This window comes from Coenobita brevimanus, chromosome 8 (genome assembly GCF_032717465.1).
Source record: "Coenobita brevimanus isolate Jiangsu-jjx chromosome 8, ASM3271746v2, whole genome shotgun sequence".
Taxonomy (NCBI): Eukaryota; Metazoa; Arthropoda; class Malacostraca; order Decapoda; family Coenobitidae; genus Coenobita; species Coenobita brevimanus.
Window position 1 is genome coordinate 14514325 of NC_136961.1, and position 17769 is coordinate 14532093.

The following is a 17769-nucleotide window of genomic DNA, read 5'->3' on the forward strand; positions in this document are numbered from 1 at the left end:
GTTAACCGTTTAAACTCTCATCCCTCTTCTGTCCAACTCCCTAATATGAGAGTTAACCGTTACTCCCTGTTCTTCATGTGTGCAACATACCAGCTCTGGAACTGTCTTCCTCTGTTTGTATTCCCTATTGTCTATGGCCTCCAGTCTTTCAAATGCAGTGTCCAGGCAACTCGAAATGAACAGATTTTTATTCTGGTTTCCTGTTATATTGTTTTTTCTTTTTTCTTTGAGGGAACAATCGTCTTTGCATAAAAATATTTTAGTCATGTAGCAGCCGGCTGGCTTACTGCTTTGAAGCTGGATTTTTTTCTTGTACTGTATTTTTTTTCTTAGATTCATGAACTATAAAGGTTTTTGTCGTGGATTCAGTCAGATGGCAGCCTGAAATGTCTGGGCAACTGTTAGAATATGCAAATAACAACGATGCTTGTCGCTTGGTATTGGTGAAATTGAAGAAAACGGACAAAACTTTTACTCTGAGCACTAGCTTTGTACACTGTGCACCCTTAGCTGGACTTACAGTTGCATATGGCGAAATGTCAGTTCCTGATAAATGGAAAAATGTCATATCCAGTGGTATGTACACGTCAGTGTAAATCCTCACGTACTGAATTGATCTAGTTTGGGGGTGCTTTTGGGAGCATCCCATAAGGGACTAACCAGTATACTGAATGTTAAGAACTGGTCAAATGCAATCGTGCCTTAAGAAAGACAATAATTATCATCTTATTGAGTAATTGTCTCAGTGGAGGACGGCGTTCAGCAGAACAGCTTACAGCATACCAAGGGGATTCTCCGTCCAACTGGTTAGTTGTGGGTAGATTGTCAAGATAAATTTCTACACTCATTATCCCTTAGAGCGCAGCGTGAAGGAGACTGTTTCTTGCAGAAGTTTTGGCAATATCTCATGTTACTATAGCTGGTCATTTCAGTGATAACTCTTGTAAAAAATGGTGAGACAAAAATGATGTCGTCTCATCAGGAAGTAACAACAAGAGACCAGCGGCGAAACTACTGCAGTCAAATTTTAAAACTTTCTCTCTTTGAAACTCGCAGAATATGTGAATTTGTTTTTTTGTTTTATTGCCTCCTTAGGGCCACAATTTAAAACTCCTAAAAACCAGCTGATGCAACACCTGACATATATCAACAAAAATTTTCAAGCTGAGCAACTTTGCATTTGTTAAGAAAACCTTTCAGAGCTCTCCAAGAGCAGATATTTGATCTTTCCATGAAGGAAAAAACAAAAAAAGAGCCCCTATGTGTACAACCTACCGATTTGTTGGCTTCCCCGTATGTAGAAACTGACTTGGAGGCAGAAGTACTTGTTTGTTGGCATAAAGAGAGTGTGTGGAATATCCTGTTTACTGATCAGCTGGATCAGACATGTATTTGCTTAAGAAAAGCAAAGGGTAAGCTAGTTGGATTGACTCTGCCTGCTGAGCTGCTGGCTTGTTGTGTTCCGTCAAACATCCTCTGTCAACGAGTTCCCCATACCTTCAATTTCATACTTCAGGCTGGGGAGAGGTCTGCATCTACCACTTGACACATAAACAAAGAAAGAGTCAAAAAACGAGAATGAGACAGTGATAACAAAAAGCACATGCTACATGAGTCGTCAGAACACCCGCATTCCATGTCTACACTGTTAATGGAAACGTTGCCGATGAGTCAGTCAGCATTGCTGACTCTTCAGTGAGCAAGAAATCCATGGTACTGTACAGTCTAGGACTTCAGTTCTAAGACTCAACTTCAGCACGATTTTCTGCCACAGATGACACTTTAATAGTTTTTTGAAGAGATAGGGGACGAGTCAGGAAGTAGGAGACGCGAGAATGAGGTCGGGGGGTTAGTGGGTGGAGCCCTGCCGCTCAGATTCATTGCTTCGGGAATGTGTGTGTGTGTGTGTGTGTGTGTGTGTGTGTGTGTGTGTGTGTGTGTGTGTGTGTGGAATGCAACACAACGAAATATATGAAAAAAGGTTGAAAAGAAAAACAAGTAGGGGTAGTGTAATTTAACAATGAATGGTGACCGATATTCATATCTGATGTCACCATCCTTGTCTGTCTAATATTGTGCTTATGATGAAATTTCATCACTTCCCCTTTTGTGCTGCTTCACTATGAATCTCTTCGATTAGATCAAAAACTTGATCCGAATCCTACCTAATCTCTCTCTCTTTCTCTCTCTCTCTCTCTCTCTCTCACACACACACACACACACACACACACACACACACACACACACATCCCGTCCTACTGCCGTGTGAGGTGAAAGCAGCAATCACCTGCCGTCTATCTATCTGTTTGTCCGACTATCTATAACCGGAACATTCAATCCCGTAAATGGTGGCCACAAACAAATCGCCTCCTTGTCGGTTTTTTTAATCCATTTGACTGCCCTCCCTCTAACTCACACCTTCTCCTCACATGTCTCCACTCATTCCCTCCATCTCATCCTTAGTCTCCCCCTCTCCTTCTCCCTCTTCCCGTCAGTGACACATTCTTCCAGGCAGTATTTCGTTATCCACCCTCTCTTCATGACCAAACCACCTGAAAGAATTTATCTTTCCTCTTTCAGTGACACCCACTTCACCCTCACAACCCTCCTTCACCTCCTCATTTGTTTCTTTGTCTCTCCACGTAACGTCAGATGTTCCTCTCAGATAACTTCTTTGACGTACAGACATTTATCAGCTATTCCAAACCTGCTGTAACTAGGAATACCGCACATTGTAAGAGTAATTAAATATTTACAACTGATGTAACGAATCATAACCTTACTCAACTACCTTTACTCAGAAGAGGACATAACTGTGTTCAGGTATTTTTAAAAATCTTTGACTATGGATATAGTTCCGACGATTCTTATCACACCGTGGGCCTGGCACAGTCAACGCTAGAAGTCATGGCGTCTGATTGATCCACCTGTCGGATATTCACATTGTACGCCAAGACAGGTTCTGGTTTCCAGACGTCGCACCGCCCTTCTGCCCTGTAATCTGTACAGTCTGTGCGGTGTACGAGGGACCGATGAACAGACGAGAGGAGGAATACTTCGTGGTTGTGGTGCCATGTTGTTGCGAGGATATTATGTGCTTTGTAAAAAATAACCTCATTTTTCTGAAGCTTCCTCCCCACCTTCACCATCTGCCGACGGTTCTTCTTTACAGTGTCGTACAGACCAGTTCGTGCAGGTGAAGGTACCTGGTGAGAAGGGGGCTTGTGTACCAGTTATCGAGGTATAAGACGTGCCCACGATGAAGGCATTCCTCGATTATCGTTTTTACCACAGCCCCTGAGAGTCCCAAACTTCTATCTTCTGTGATGTCCGTCTGAACACCTGTGTATAGGACATTGTCCTGCACATACCCAGTCTTACAGTCGCACATCACGAAGATTTTGAAGCCAAACCTGTATCTCTTGCTGGGGATATACTGACGAAAAGCAATATTACCTCTCTATAGCACTAGACTCTCGTCTATGACGAGGTCTCGGTATGGAGAGGAGGTGCGGAATTTTTCTCGAAGTTGATAAAAAACCAGACGTGTCCTCCTTATCCTGTCCGTGTTGTTTGCGTTAGCAGGGTCAAGAGTGTCAAAAAAATTAAGGCGGCTCAGGATGTACTGATAACGATTCCTTCCCATCACCTTACCAAAAATGAGAGGGGGAGGGGGAGGAGAGGGTTAACAGTGAATCGTGAGGGGGAGGAGAGGCGTGGCAGTATGAACAGTGAAGGGTGAGGGGGAGGAGAGGGGTGAAAAGGCAAACAATGAAGAGTGAGGGAGAGGAGAGGGGTGGCAGGATAGACAGTGAAGAGTGAGGGGGAGGAGAGGGATGAAGAGGCAAACAATGAAGAATGAGGGAGAGGAGAGGGATGGCAGGATGAACAATGAAGGGTGAGGGGGAGGAGAAGGGTGGCAGGATGAACAGTGAAGGGTGAGGGGGAGGAGAAGGGTGGCATGATGAACAGTGAAGGGTGAGGGGGAGGAGAGGGGTGAAGAGGCAAACAGTGAAGGATGAGGGTTAGCAGAGGGGTGGCAGGATGAACAGTGAAGAGAGTGCATCAGCTCAGCAGCTGAAGGTAAACACAGCAGGTACGGGTAATTGGTGCATCATTAATCAGGGTTTGGCCCGTGCTGACTTGAGGCCAGTAACTCAGCACTTAATGAATGAGAGAGAGAGAGAGAGAGAGCAAGGGAGAGGGGGGGGGGGAACAAAAGTAGGGCATTGGTGTGACAACGTTTTGCGTGTTGAAATCAAAAGAGCTGGGTTTATTGCTCAGACGCGGGAAAGAGTGAGGGACTGAGAGAAATAAGCATTAATGAAAAAAAAAAAAAAAAAAAAAATGAAAATGAATACATAAAGAATACAGTGCTGACATGAATAACAATACGCTTCCTACCAAAAATCTATGCACAACAAGCGAATCCACGGTGAAAGACACAAAGATAATCCATAATCACTGAAACACGAAAAGAAACTAACACAAACACATGAATCAGTCGTAATATACACGGACGGTGATGTATACTTTACAAGAATGAAGACATAAATAGTACCAATATACCATGATCACTATAGTGCCAAATATGATAAGCTAGTGCCAACACACACACACACACACACACACACACACACAGGAGCATAAACAAATAAACAACTCTAAGGGAGGCCTAAGTGGGGCCCCGTGAAGTAAGACACTAAACAGGAAAAAAAAAAAATAGCTACGGTTCGCGTGAGAGAGAGAGAGAGAGAGAGAGAAAGAGAGAGAGAGAGAGAGAGAGAGAGAGAGAGAGAGAAGGGGGAAAAACTGATGACACTAGTAAGAAGAGAAAGGAAGAAGTAAGGAAAAAGAGAGATATGAACCACAGGGTGTTAAAATATAAAACCAAGAAAATGTGAAAAATAGAAATGAGGTAAAGAGACGAGTGATGAGCAAAAGGAGTGACTTATGATTAGGGCTAGAAAAGAAGGAAGAAGGTAAAGAAAACAGAGATAGAAAGAAGGTAAAGGAAGGATGGTAAGATATGAAATAAAAAAGATAAACGATAGATTAAAGTTGCAGACAAGAAATAGATGAAACAAAGAAGACGAGACATAGGGAGGGGAGGAATGATATATACGGGCAGACAAAGGAGAAATGGAAGAATGGAGGAAGGGGATAGAGAAAAGGCTAGAGTAAGCAAGAGATTTAACAGATTGTTGGAAAAAGTAGGCAGGAAGAAGAGAAAATGAACAAAGGATGTGAAGGAAGAAAAAGAATGTACAGGTCTGAGATTGTAGATGTAAGCTGTCACAGGGTTTTTGAAAAGTATGTAATATTAAAGAATATTTATTCAATAATACTTGAGAAAAGGGACAAAAAATTGACTTGTGAAATTCAAGCAATGATTACTTTATGCCGGCTTACTTCGCCGATTCTCTAAGGACGAGAATTTATAAACTTTCTCAACAGTACACAGCAGAGACTAATGACTCACTCGTACTGTTTATTAGTACTGTTGGCCTCTGGAGAAAATAACTCCATCCCTGACAAGTAATAACTAATGCTAAGAACGATAAGCAGGTTCTTGCTGGTGCAATTAACTCCTAGATGGCACAACGGATTTAAGTTTAATACAAAAGGACTGGCCTAAGTACCAGTTGTGAATAATGCAAAGCGTTTATGGAAACTAGGAGCTGCAACTAGAATAAGCTTACAGAGAAATAAAACACAAGTTTACATTACATTAAGCTCAAGAAAAAGAACCGTTAAATTTATTGATTACAAAGAAATAAATTTACGTTACATGTTTCAAAATGAATCCAAAATAAGGAGATCGCACTCACTCGCTCACACAAAAGCTAACTCTTAAACCTAGGAAAAAACGAAAAGAAATACTGGTCAGAAAAGTGGACAAAGAGGATGACTGGGTGTTGTTGCTGAGGAAGGACGCTGCACATGCTGAGCCTCTCGCCAATCACGCTAGGTGGGAATGCAACGGCGGCGGCAGGAACTGGGTGTCATTGCTGAGGAAGGACGCTGCCACACACACTACCTGCTTCCACAGCGCTCAAATCTTGACTGATTCAAATGTGAGAGAGAGGCAAATGTCGTGGCCGCACTTGCTAATGGCCAACGAGTGTGAGCGATACACACCCGCAATATTACTCAGGTGGAGGTTAATGTCGTGTACAAAGACGATCACTTATGAAATAATGAAAAATGTCCTGAAAAACCCTCCCGATCGGGTGAATACGTGGCGGTTAAACTGAGCGATAAATACTGGGATTCCACTAGGATTCGCGGTTTCCCACCAAAATTAGTGTCACAAGTTTATTCAAATATTTAATCGTGCCAACTCACGACATTACGCCCCATCAAAAATGGAATTTTTTTCTCAGGAAAAAAATTTCAATATACATACATATAAATCCTAACTCAGTCACACAAGATTAACACTGTGGTGTGTGTGTGCTATCCTGCTACAGGAGAAAGTCACAGTCGCCAGTGAGCAAAAAAACCTCGTATTTACATTAATAGAAGCTAGCTTGAGGGAAAAACTCCATGACGACAGTGAAAAATCCTGTACTCAGGTCAAACTGAGCGAAAAGTTTGCTACAATTACATTAACAACTAATTGTTATGTAACGTATGTATGTAATACACGGTGTAGGTGTGACAGTTGTGGTGTAACTGTACCTACGTGTAAAATTACATAATGCAAATCAATAATAAATGATGACGACGAGGCAGAAGAGAAGAGGCGGCAGCATGCGTCAGGGATGATCAGCTGTTCTGCACGGCAATGCTGCACCTGCGAAAGAAATCAAGATGGAAGATCAAAAGTGTCATTTCTCTCTCTCTGCCTAGCAATCAGTACTTATGTCATTATTAACCAGGAAATGTAGTCTTAGGATTTACAAATCTCTCAGGACCCTTATAGTTTACTGGTTAACGCTTATTAACTAGGAAACGTGCCAGTTCCTTGAATTGCTCAAATCTCTTAAAACGGGCAGTTTACTAGTTAATCTAACATTATTAACCAGGAAACGTGCCAGTTCTTGAGTTGCTCAAATCTCTTAGAATGGGCAGTTTACTGGTTAACCTAACTTTACACTTACGATTAATGACAGGAAGCTGAGAATCACTACACAATCTCGGGCAGGTCACGTTTTAACACCCACCGTGGGTGTGAACACTCATGTGGATATTGGGCATTCTCCGGGAATCATCAGAGAGGCCCACAGCTCGAGACGTTCCACAAGGTAATTCATACACAGCCTTGGACTGTCTCTGCAGGGTTCTCAAATTTCCCCCTTAACTTATGGTATGCATGTATATACAAGTACTGGACGTAACGTGTCCTGTGGGACCAACGGGCAAGACGTCAGCAATTACTGGTACGCTTTTAACTGGGAACCAGGCTGGTCCTTGGATTACTCAAATCTCTGAGGACGCCTATCTTACGGAACCCAGCATACAACAGTTGCCCGTGTTAGTCAGCAGCTAGCAGGCGAGACATCAGGTCTGCATCTACATTATCACTTCCCTTAATGTATCTCACAACAAGGTTAAACTGCTGTAAATACAGTGTCCAGCGTGTCAGTCTTGCATTAGCCACCTTGGTTGTGCTGAGACTAGTGAGTGGCATATGATCAGTTTCCAGAGTGAATGATGCTCCATATAATAATAATATTTCTTAACACCATCAACCACAGCCAAGAGTTCCTTCTCAACAGTACTGTAATTCCTCTCGGCGGGTTTTAGCTTATGGCTGTGGTATGCCACTGCGAAAATTCCACTTTCCGATTCCTGCATCAATACGGCACCCACTCCATCTTGTGAAGCATCAGTGCGCAGTATGAAAGGTTTGTTGGAATCAGGCAACTGCAAGATAGGCTCCTCGCACAACATGTTCTTAAGGGCAGTAAAAGATCTCTCTTGCCCTTCTCCCCATTCATTGGTGTTTGGAGCATATTTTGGTAGCACCTCGTACAACGGTTGGGCAATGAGAGCAAAGTTGGGGATAAAACTCCTATAATACCCCACTAGGCCAAGAAATGCCCTAACCTGTTTCTTGGTCATGGGTCTCGGGGCTTCTCTAACCTTCCTGATCTTGTCCCCCTGACACCTGCGGTGATTGTTGCCAACAATTTGTCCGAGGAACTCTTCCTCACTGTGAGCAATCTTACATTTGCTAGGCTTCACAGTCATGTTGAAACTCTGGAGTCTACTGAAGACAATTTCCAAGAGTCTGAGGTGCTCCTCCAACATGGCAGAATGAACGAGGACATCATCAACGAACATCTCTGCTCCTACAATACCATGGAGCACTTGTCTCATGGCACGATTGAATACTGCTGGGGAATTGGTAAGTCCAAATGGGAGGACTTTATACTGATACAACCCCCTAGGAGTAGCAAAGGCAGTGAACTGATGGCTCTCAGGGTGGAGGGGAATCTGGAAGAATCCCTTCTCCAAATCGAGCTTCGTGAATTATAGTGACCCTGCAAGCTTGGAGAAGATGGCAATGTGGTCACCCATTGGCTCAGCATCCACTTTGGTGATTGCATTGAGCCTCCTATAATCGCCACAAATCCTGACTCCACCATCTTTCTTGCGAACTACTACCATTGGACTGCAGTAAGGAGATGAGGACTTTTCAATAATACCTGCAATCTCCATGTCAGCAATTTCGTTGTCTACTGTGCCCAGTAATCGCATGGAACTCGGATATGGCTTAACGTTTATGGGAGTATCGCTGGTCAACTCAATTTTGTGACAATCAACCTTTGCAAGTCTAGGTTGGTCTGAGAAGACATCAGCATACTGACAGAGCAGTGACCTTATGGCATTTTGATCACCTAATGCTAAGTCAGTGTTAAGTAAAACATCTCCGACAGTCTCTTCCTGACGGGACTGAGCGGTTAAGGGCTCGTCATCATGGTCATCAGCTGGGATCACCGCGGCTGCCCCGGTTTCTTCCAGTGGCTAGTCACTATCATCAGCTATTCATAAGCCAGTCTTCTTGGGATTTGACTCATGATATGCCTTCAACATGTTAATGTGGAACCTTTTGCGAAGATTCCCCATCTGAATTATGTAGCTGAGGTCTGAAATGCGCTCTACTACATCAAATGGACCCTTCCACTGCACCAACAACTTGTTCTGGGCAGTGGGGGGTAACACCAAGCACTTATCGCCTGAACTAAACTTCTGAAGTTTTGCCTTCTTATCATAATAGGCTTTCTGAACTTCGCGCGCCTTGATCAGTTCTTCCTTAGCTAACTCGCACATCGACTGGAGGCGGTCAGCTAGATCAAAGACACCAGTTCAAAGGGTGAAAACTTCAAGGAGTGTTGTGGGGCTTCTCGATAAGCAAACGGAAGAGGAGCAATGAACAGCGACCATTCCTTTAGCTGTTCGGCGGCCATGCGCTTTAATATCTTCTTGAGAGTCCCATTGAACCTCTCATACAGCCCGTTACACATGGGATGATAAGGCGTAGTTTGCAGGCCTCGGATGGACAACAACCTAAATGCTTCGTTCATCATTGCAGAGGTGAACTGCGAACCCCAGTCGCTTAAGACCTCCTTGGGGATACCTACGTGACAGAACACTTCAATCAATGCCTCAGCAACAGTGACGGCCTCTAAATTCTGAAGGGCCACGGCTTCAGGCCACCGTGTGCTGAAATCAACAATTGTTAGGATATACCTTGATCCATCATTTGCCCTAGGAGAGATTGGCCCAACAATGTCAACTGCTACTCTCTCGAATGGTTCAGAGATTACAGGCATTGGTTTCAATGGCGCAGGACGGACATGTCCCCGGTCAGTGGTACAGTGACACACATCGCAGGAACGCACAAGTCTTTTTATTTCCTGTCCCATTCCTGGCCAGAAAAAGTCAGCATGGATGCAGTCAAATGTTTTCTTTTGGCCCATGTGGCCTCCCATGACTGAACAATGACCTAATTCAAACACTGCCCGGCGATACCTCGCGGGAACGACGAACTGCAGTCGAACCTCTCGCCCTGGGGTGTTTGTGGCTCACGTTATAGCTGTCCTCGCTTGCGAAGGAATCTGGCTTGACCTCCCCGTGAATACTTAATCACTTTACCCTCCAGCTTCTTACCACTGAGGCAAGTGTCGGGTCAGACTGTTGTTCTTGGACAACGTCTTGACTACGAATCAACTCTTGCGGCGTTGCGACGGTCAACAGGGTGACACGATTCGGAGCCTTGGCCATGGCTCGTATTACTGCAACAGCCAAAGTCTGAGTAGCAACATCTAGGGCACAGCTGTTTTTGACGCACGGTATGTTGCCGATAATGAGGTCAAACAAGGGTTCTGGCATGGCAACAGCAGCTGTCAAGCCAGTATAGAAAGGAGATGCCACCTGGATATGTGCCTCAGGGAACAATCTCACTGACCCATCAATAAGGTTAGCTTGGATCTGTCGCCCTGTGTATTCCTCAGGCCGAACTAGACTCTGCCTGATAGAGCAACCTGAGGAACCATTGTCTCTCAAGACCTTCACAGGAATGTCTCCCACAAACCCTGGCTGAACAAGGAAGGCACTGTCACCTGTGGGAGGGCCTGTGGAGGAAGGTGCCAGCCACTGATTAGGCTGCTGAATAAATGATGCGGCAAACATGATGCCCTGAGAATTAGATACTTGAGGGGTTGTACTCTCTGCCTGGGGAGATAGAGCATTGGCCATCTATGGAGGGGAGTTCACTGTTGCTGTGGGACCAGTGAACTGTGGGGAAGTACCCATACTGCGAGGGACAACACCGCCGTGCTGCTGCTGAGGAATGAAGGCTGCGTTCGCCTCCTGCCTCCAATACACTGGGGCTGGTGTTGAAAAGGTTTGTCCCGTCGGTCGGTTGCATGGCTGATACTGCTGCTGATTAGGGTACTTGTTGTACCTCTTCCACTCAGGCTTCTGAGTGTTTTGCCCCTGGTCTTTCCTCTGCGGTTTTGGACCTTGGCCATTATTCTGATGACGGCCTTGTTGCTGGGGTTCAGTCTGAGACGGTTTCCCATTTTTATCAGCTTTCCTGTTCCAGGTATGCTGCTTGCGAGTTTGATACCTGTATGCAGTGAAGAATGCATCAGCCTTGTTCACCATTTGGCTGGCATCTCTCACCTGGCAGATCTTAAGCTGAGCCATAAGTTCAGTAGGTCACGACTTTTCTAGCTGCATGCACAGCATAAGGTCAATTATCCCCTCACACGTGGAAGGAGTTTCATCTTTCTCCATCCACTCACCTAAGTAAGCAGTAAGCCAGTCAAGAAACTGAACAGCAGTCTCTTTTTCCTGTAAACACACCCTCATGAACTGGCTCTTGGCGTCGTCAACTGTGAGACTGTGTACACTTTGACGAGTGCGGCCTTCATCATCTCATACGTGAGATTGTCTCCACGAATTCTGTGGAGAATATCGAGGGCAAGGGCATCAAACAGGCTAAGAAACTGAAGTTGCTTAGCTGCATCATCCAGCTGGTACAGTTGAGCCATGTCTTCAAAACGAGCTATGTATGGCTCGATTCGCTCGCCTTCCTTGTATGGGGGAAGCCTGATGTGTGGGGTCGCCATAATATGTGCAGGGATAGCGCTCATGGAGCTTGGGCCAACTGCACCAGATGTTTCTGAAGCCAAGGAGTCTCGCTTGAGCTTCAACATCTCAATTTCATGTTTTTCGCGTGCTACTCGCTCGGCACGTTCGTGTTCTCGTTCTCTCTCTCATTGTTCTAACTCGAGTTCGCATTGTTTTTGCTCGTGTTGACGTTCTCTCTCGCGTTCCTCACGCTGTTCTCGCTCGTATTCGCGCTCTTTTTCGCGTTCCTCATGCTGAACTCAACGCTCCTCACGAGCATCACTCTCGCGTTGCTGCTCGTAATTAAATCGAGAGAGGACATAATCCTTTACTTCTGTTGGGTCTGTAAGCCCCATATCTTTGGCTCCTGTACATAGACGCTGGTAGACACGATGCTAACTCAATCTAAGTAAACTAGCGACTCAGTACTGACTGCTCCTTGCAAAGAAAGATGCCAATGATCAAGAATAAAGAATATAGGCACAGGTTAGTGGTAACCAGTTTTATCTAATTAAACTGGTAAAGAAAGAAAATTAAACAACTGTCTGTGAAAACTTTTACGTAAACTAATAAAACTGATTCAACAATCACCAGTAAGATAGTGCCTATAGACTTTAATGATAAATACCTAAGTATGAGTGAGTATTATCTCGTGAATAGCTTTAGAGCTAGGAGTTAATATCCTGGAATGAGGTCGCCAGTGTCACAGGGTTTTTGAAAAGTATGTAATATTAAAGAATATTTATTCAATAATACTTGAGAAAAGGGACAAAGAATTGACTTGTGAAAATCAAGCAATGATTACTTTATGCCGGCTTACTTCGCCGATTCTCGAAGGACGAGAATTTATAAGCTTTCTCAACAGTACACAGCAGAGACTAATGATTTACTCGTGCTGTTTATTAGTACTGTTGGCCTCTGGAGAAAGTGACTCCACCCCTGACAATCAATAACTAATGCTAAGAACGATAATCAGGTTCTTGCTGGTGCAATTAACTCCTAGATGGCACAATGGATTTAAGTTTAATACAAAAGGACTGGCCTAAGTACCAGTTGTGAATAATGCAAAGCATTTATGCAAACTAGGAGCTGCAACTAGAATAAGTTTATGGAGAAACAAAACACGAGTTTACATTACATTAAGCTCAAGAAAAAGAACTTAAATTTATTGATTACAAAGAAATAAATTTACGTTACATGTTTCAAAATGAATCCAAAAGATCACACTCACTCACTCACTCAAAAGCTAACTCTTAAACCTAGGAAAAAACGAAAAGAAATACTGATCAGAAAAGTGGACAAAGAGGATGACTGGGCATCGTTGCTGAGGAAGGATGCTGCACATGCTGAGCCTCTCGCCTATCACGCTATGTGGGAATTCAACGGCAGCGGCGGGAACTAGGCGTCGTTGCTGAGGAAGGATGCCGCCACACACACTACCTGCTTCCACGGCGCTCAAATCTTGACTGATTCGAATGTGGGAGAGAGGCGAGTGTCGTGGCCACACTTGCTAACGGCCAACGAGTGTGAGCGATACACACCCGCAATATCACTCAGGTGGAGGTTAATGTTGCGCACAAAGACGATCACTTATGAAATAGTGAAAAATGTCCTGAAAAACACTCCCGATCGGGTGAATACGTGGCGGTTAAACTGAGCGATAAATACTGGGATTCCACTAGAACGCGGTTTCCCACCAAAGTTAATGTCACGAGTTTATTCAAATACTTAATCGCGCCAACTCATGACGTAGGCACTGACCTGCTTCAAGACGGTCTGGTTTACGTCAAGGAAATTCATGCCATCAACCTCAAGGAAAGCTTTCGTCCATGGGTTGATATATTACTTAAGACTGAATACATAAGGAGAAAATATCAGGTGGAGAGTGTGGAAGAGGAATTATTTTTTATCTCTTGACAAAGCCGACAGTGTATAAGTTCTCATATAACTAAGTTTAGACAATAAGTAGTCTTATCAGAGATTTTCTGATTGGAGGAGTTCAATATAGCCTTCATTAATCCTTTCACACTTACAGAAGAAAGAGACACAAAGTGACAGAACACTAAAAATCCACACACACACACACACACACACACACACACACACACACACACACACACACACACACACACACACACTCACACATACACACACACAATCCATACACGCATTTAATGGTTTAGTATCAAGTGCCCACAAACCAAAATTCTGTATATAAAATCATTTGTAGGTTTATACACTCATTCATCTATGGATAGCCTACATACGTACATGCATACAGACACAGTCACAGGCAAAGGTACACAGCAATAAAGATAAATAGCATATCTCTCACTTTGTTTACTCAGTGCCTCTCTGCTGCCTTTCCCTGGAAATTCTCTCTCTCTCTCTCTCTCTCTCTCTCTCTCTCTCTCTCTCTCTCTCTCTTTCTCCAATACATACATACATACACACATACATACATACCATATACACATACCAATATGCCTCATGCCTTCGTTGTCAAGTTAAAGACTCATCCACTTTCCCCATACATATCCCAGGTTCGAATCCCGGCTGAGGCAGGGAACAGTTTAAGGATTTGAATTTCTTAAAAAGCAGAGGTGTCTGATCTACCAGATGCCCCGCTGACATGTCGGAAAAGTACCCCCGTTAATATCAGTATACTAGTTCTGTATGAGACAGCCCTATCATGCATTCAAAATGGACGGTGGGTGTTAGCGCCGAAGTGGTGGCATGTGATGTAGGAGGACTACTGGGCCCCAAGGAGGACCACTGGGAATTAGGAATAGGCCCTGAAGCCTTTGCCCAGAGTCGGACTCGTAAAAAGAAAATCAATACATAAATAAATAAATAGTAGCCCTGCCCTGAACCTATGGCAGATAATTTCCCCTCCACTCTCACCTCGTCTTTCCAAGTCAGAGTTTCCTCCCCATACTTGTTCAACCCCTCTCCCCTCCCCCAGTGCACCTCCAGATTTCCCGTTCACAGTTTCACCTCCACCGTGGTCACATAGCCAGCCAGCCTCCACCGCCCTCCACCCTGCTCGTCCAGTCCCGGCGTACTTCATCGCAGAGCATTAATATTAATATCGCCACACGAAAATATTGCCACATACCAGGCACCTTACATGATTAACGGTAATCGGCTCAATGAGCAGGAGAGTGAGAGAGAGAGAGAGAGAGAGAGAGAGAGAGAGAGAGAGAGAGAGAGAGAGAGTGAGAGAATGTTGAGTATGAGACAGACAGGCAGATCTACAGACTGATGAGTAAGTGTGTGTGTGTGTGTGTGTGTGTGTTTATATATATATATATATTTATATATATATTTATATTTTTTTATATCTATATACATATATAAATATATATATATATATATATATATATATATATATATATATATATATATATATATATATACATATATATATATACATATATATATATATATATATATATATATATATATATATATATATATATATATATATACGGGAATGAATATATATATATATATATATATATATATATATATTCATTCCCGTCCTTAACACTGAAAACGGTAACACGTCGACCCTGCCTCAAAATTAGTTTGTCCACATCTCATTCTGTCTATCCGATTATATTATAAGATGTATATTAAGTGAAGAGAAGTTAGATTAAGTTGGGTTAGGTTATATTAGGTTAGATTAGACTAGGCTAGGCTAGGTTAGAATAAACGGTGCAAGCTAGATTTATTTGGGTATGACTTGTTTGGGGCCCAGTCACAGAGCCCTATCATATGCAGGGACTTTCTCATGGGTAGCGCCCTGTAGTTTGTGTGCCCGCCGCCAGGGGCCCAGGGTGGCATTGATGATGTTTATGCACTACACCCGACGCCCGCACCTTTAACAATCAGCTGATGAACTCGGAAAATATAGTACTGTGAAAAATATTTGGAGGTTCTGGTAAACAAATTAGGGCACCAATGTGTGAATAATATTTAATGAATACAAGTCGGTGCTCCTCTCTCGGGGACCGCAATGTAAGAAATTTCTAGTATTTCCTAATAAACAACTCGTAGGTCGTTACTCATCCCTAACGTTGTCCTTAAGTAAATTCTAACAAGTCTTATAGAGTTGGGTGAACTGTAACTTATATCTTAACTCACCTACAGTAACTATTTCTCTTCTATTTCCTAGCTAATCCCCCCATGAATTGGCCAGTTCATAAAGGTTACTTAGCTAGAGGGAGATCGGACAGCAGATGACGATGAGCCGCTTCCGTGTAGTTGCTTGAGCAATCAAGCATCCTTAAGGCTCGTATGTACAAACGTGCTAGCTCGATGATGTCTACGAGCAGAGTGCATGAACGTGGCAGCTTCTACCTCCCTCATAGAATGGTAGAGGTGCCAACTATTAATAGATTACAGTACTAAATACAGTTAGATAACATCATGATGTATACAGGGCGAATCTAACAAATTAATCTTAGTTTTAGGTAAACTAAAGTTAAATCAAATATTCCCTTTAACTATGTGAATATCTGAAATCCACATCTGCTTTACATGTCATCTAACGTGCAGATGTAGATTAGGTCCATGGTACTTTCTATATAATTACATGTACAGTATTTACAACATAGTAGTCCATGAGGGTTAGACTCAATACATTTCATTTATCAATAATAAGAATGATTAAACATAACGTAATTTCTGGGTTATAAAAACCTTTCGAACAAGTGACAACGATCTCAAGTTTTCCTCTGCTTCTAACCAGGGATGGCTATTATAAAAATTAGAGAGTGCAACTGCTCTGGGGGAAAATATTTCCCACAGTTTTGGGGCCAGGGGGAAAATCATACGCTGTAGCATGTAATGTGACCCTTAGTCAGGAGTTCCCTTCATAGATCTCGAGAACCCTGTGCTGTGGCCCTTCTAGGACGCGCATCCTGACCATTTGATCTTCACCATCCCCTGTATCCGGAGTAGCCGCTAACTCAAGGGGTACCGGTTTGTCAATAGTTTTTATACTGGTATGTCCCCTACATTTTATTTTTAAAGGTCTCAGCACCCCCTCTGAATCTGGGTGCATGGAGATCACTTTAGCTAATGGCCACTGGGATCTTGGTTGTTCGGTTTTCACTAAGACCACATCCCCTATATTTATAACAGATTTGTTGCTGGCAGCCTGAGCCCCGTAAAATCTTTCTCGTAGGTCAAAAGATATTCCTCGCTCAAATGTCTATTCCAAGTATCCAACACCCTTTTCAGACGTTGATATCCCTCCCACAGATGTTGTTCTAAATCATTATTATCTATGGTAGGATCATCTACTTCTTCCTGGATATCCACATAAGGCACCGGATTGAGCTTCCTGCCATATAACATATGAGCCGGTGTTTAGCCCTCTAGCGAGACGCTAGTGTCATCTAGATAAGTCAGGGGTCTATTATTAATCCTGGTTTCAATTTCAGTTATTACTGTTCTTAATTCTTCTCTCGTGATCTTAGTTCTGTGTAATGTTTTCCTCAGGCAGTTCTTGACAGTACCAATCATTCGTCCGGTAAATAAATTTTGCCATGGAGCTCTTGGAGCTATGAACTGCTAGGTACAATTTCGGATTCCCAGCGCCAACTTAATCTTTGGGTCATTCATTATATTCAACAGTAAAGGTGCTGCTCCAACGAAACTAGTTCCGTTGTCGCTTATTAACTTGCCAGGACAAGACCTTCTAGCGGCAAATCTTCGGAAGACATTGAGGAAAGTCTCTGAGCTCAGATCTTCCGCTATTTCTAGATGGACTGCGCTTGTGTAAGCACAAATACATAGACAAATGTAAACCTTATGGGGAGTTCACTCACTCGTTACCATTATAGCTCCTGTATAGGCCACTCCTGTTACTTGGAAGGGCCGACTTACATTTACCCTACCTTTTGGTAGGGCCGGTGGTCCTGAATACTCATATGGTCGTTGTTCATACCTCCTACAAATGATGCAGTCTTTGAGATATTTTTTTATGACCTGTCTACCCTGAGGAATCCAATACCTTTTCCAAATCTGGACCAAGGTCTGTGGCACACCTCCATGGAGAGTGGAATCATGGGCTTCCTTTATAAGTAATTGTAAAAAGTATCTGCTCTTTGGTAATAAAATGGGGTGTTTGGTTTGGAGGGGCAAATTGGCCCCGACATCTAATCAGAC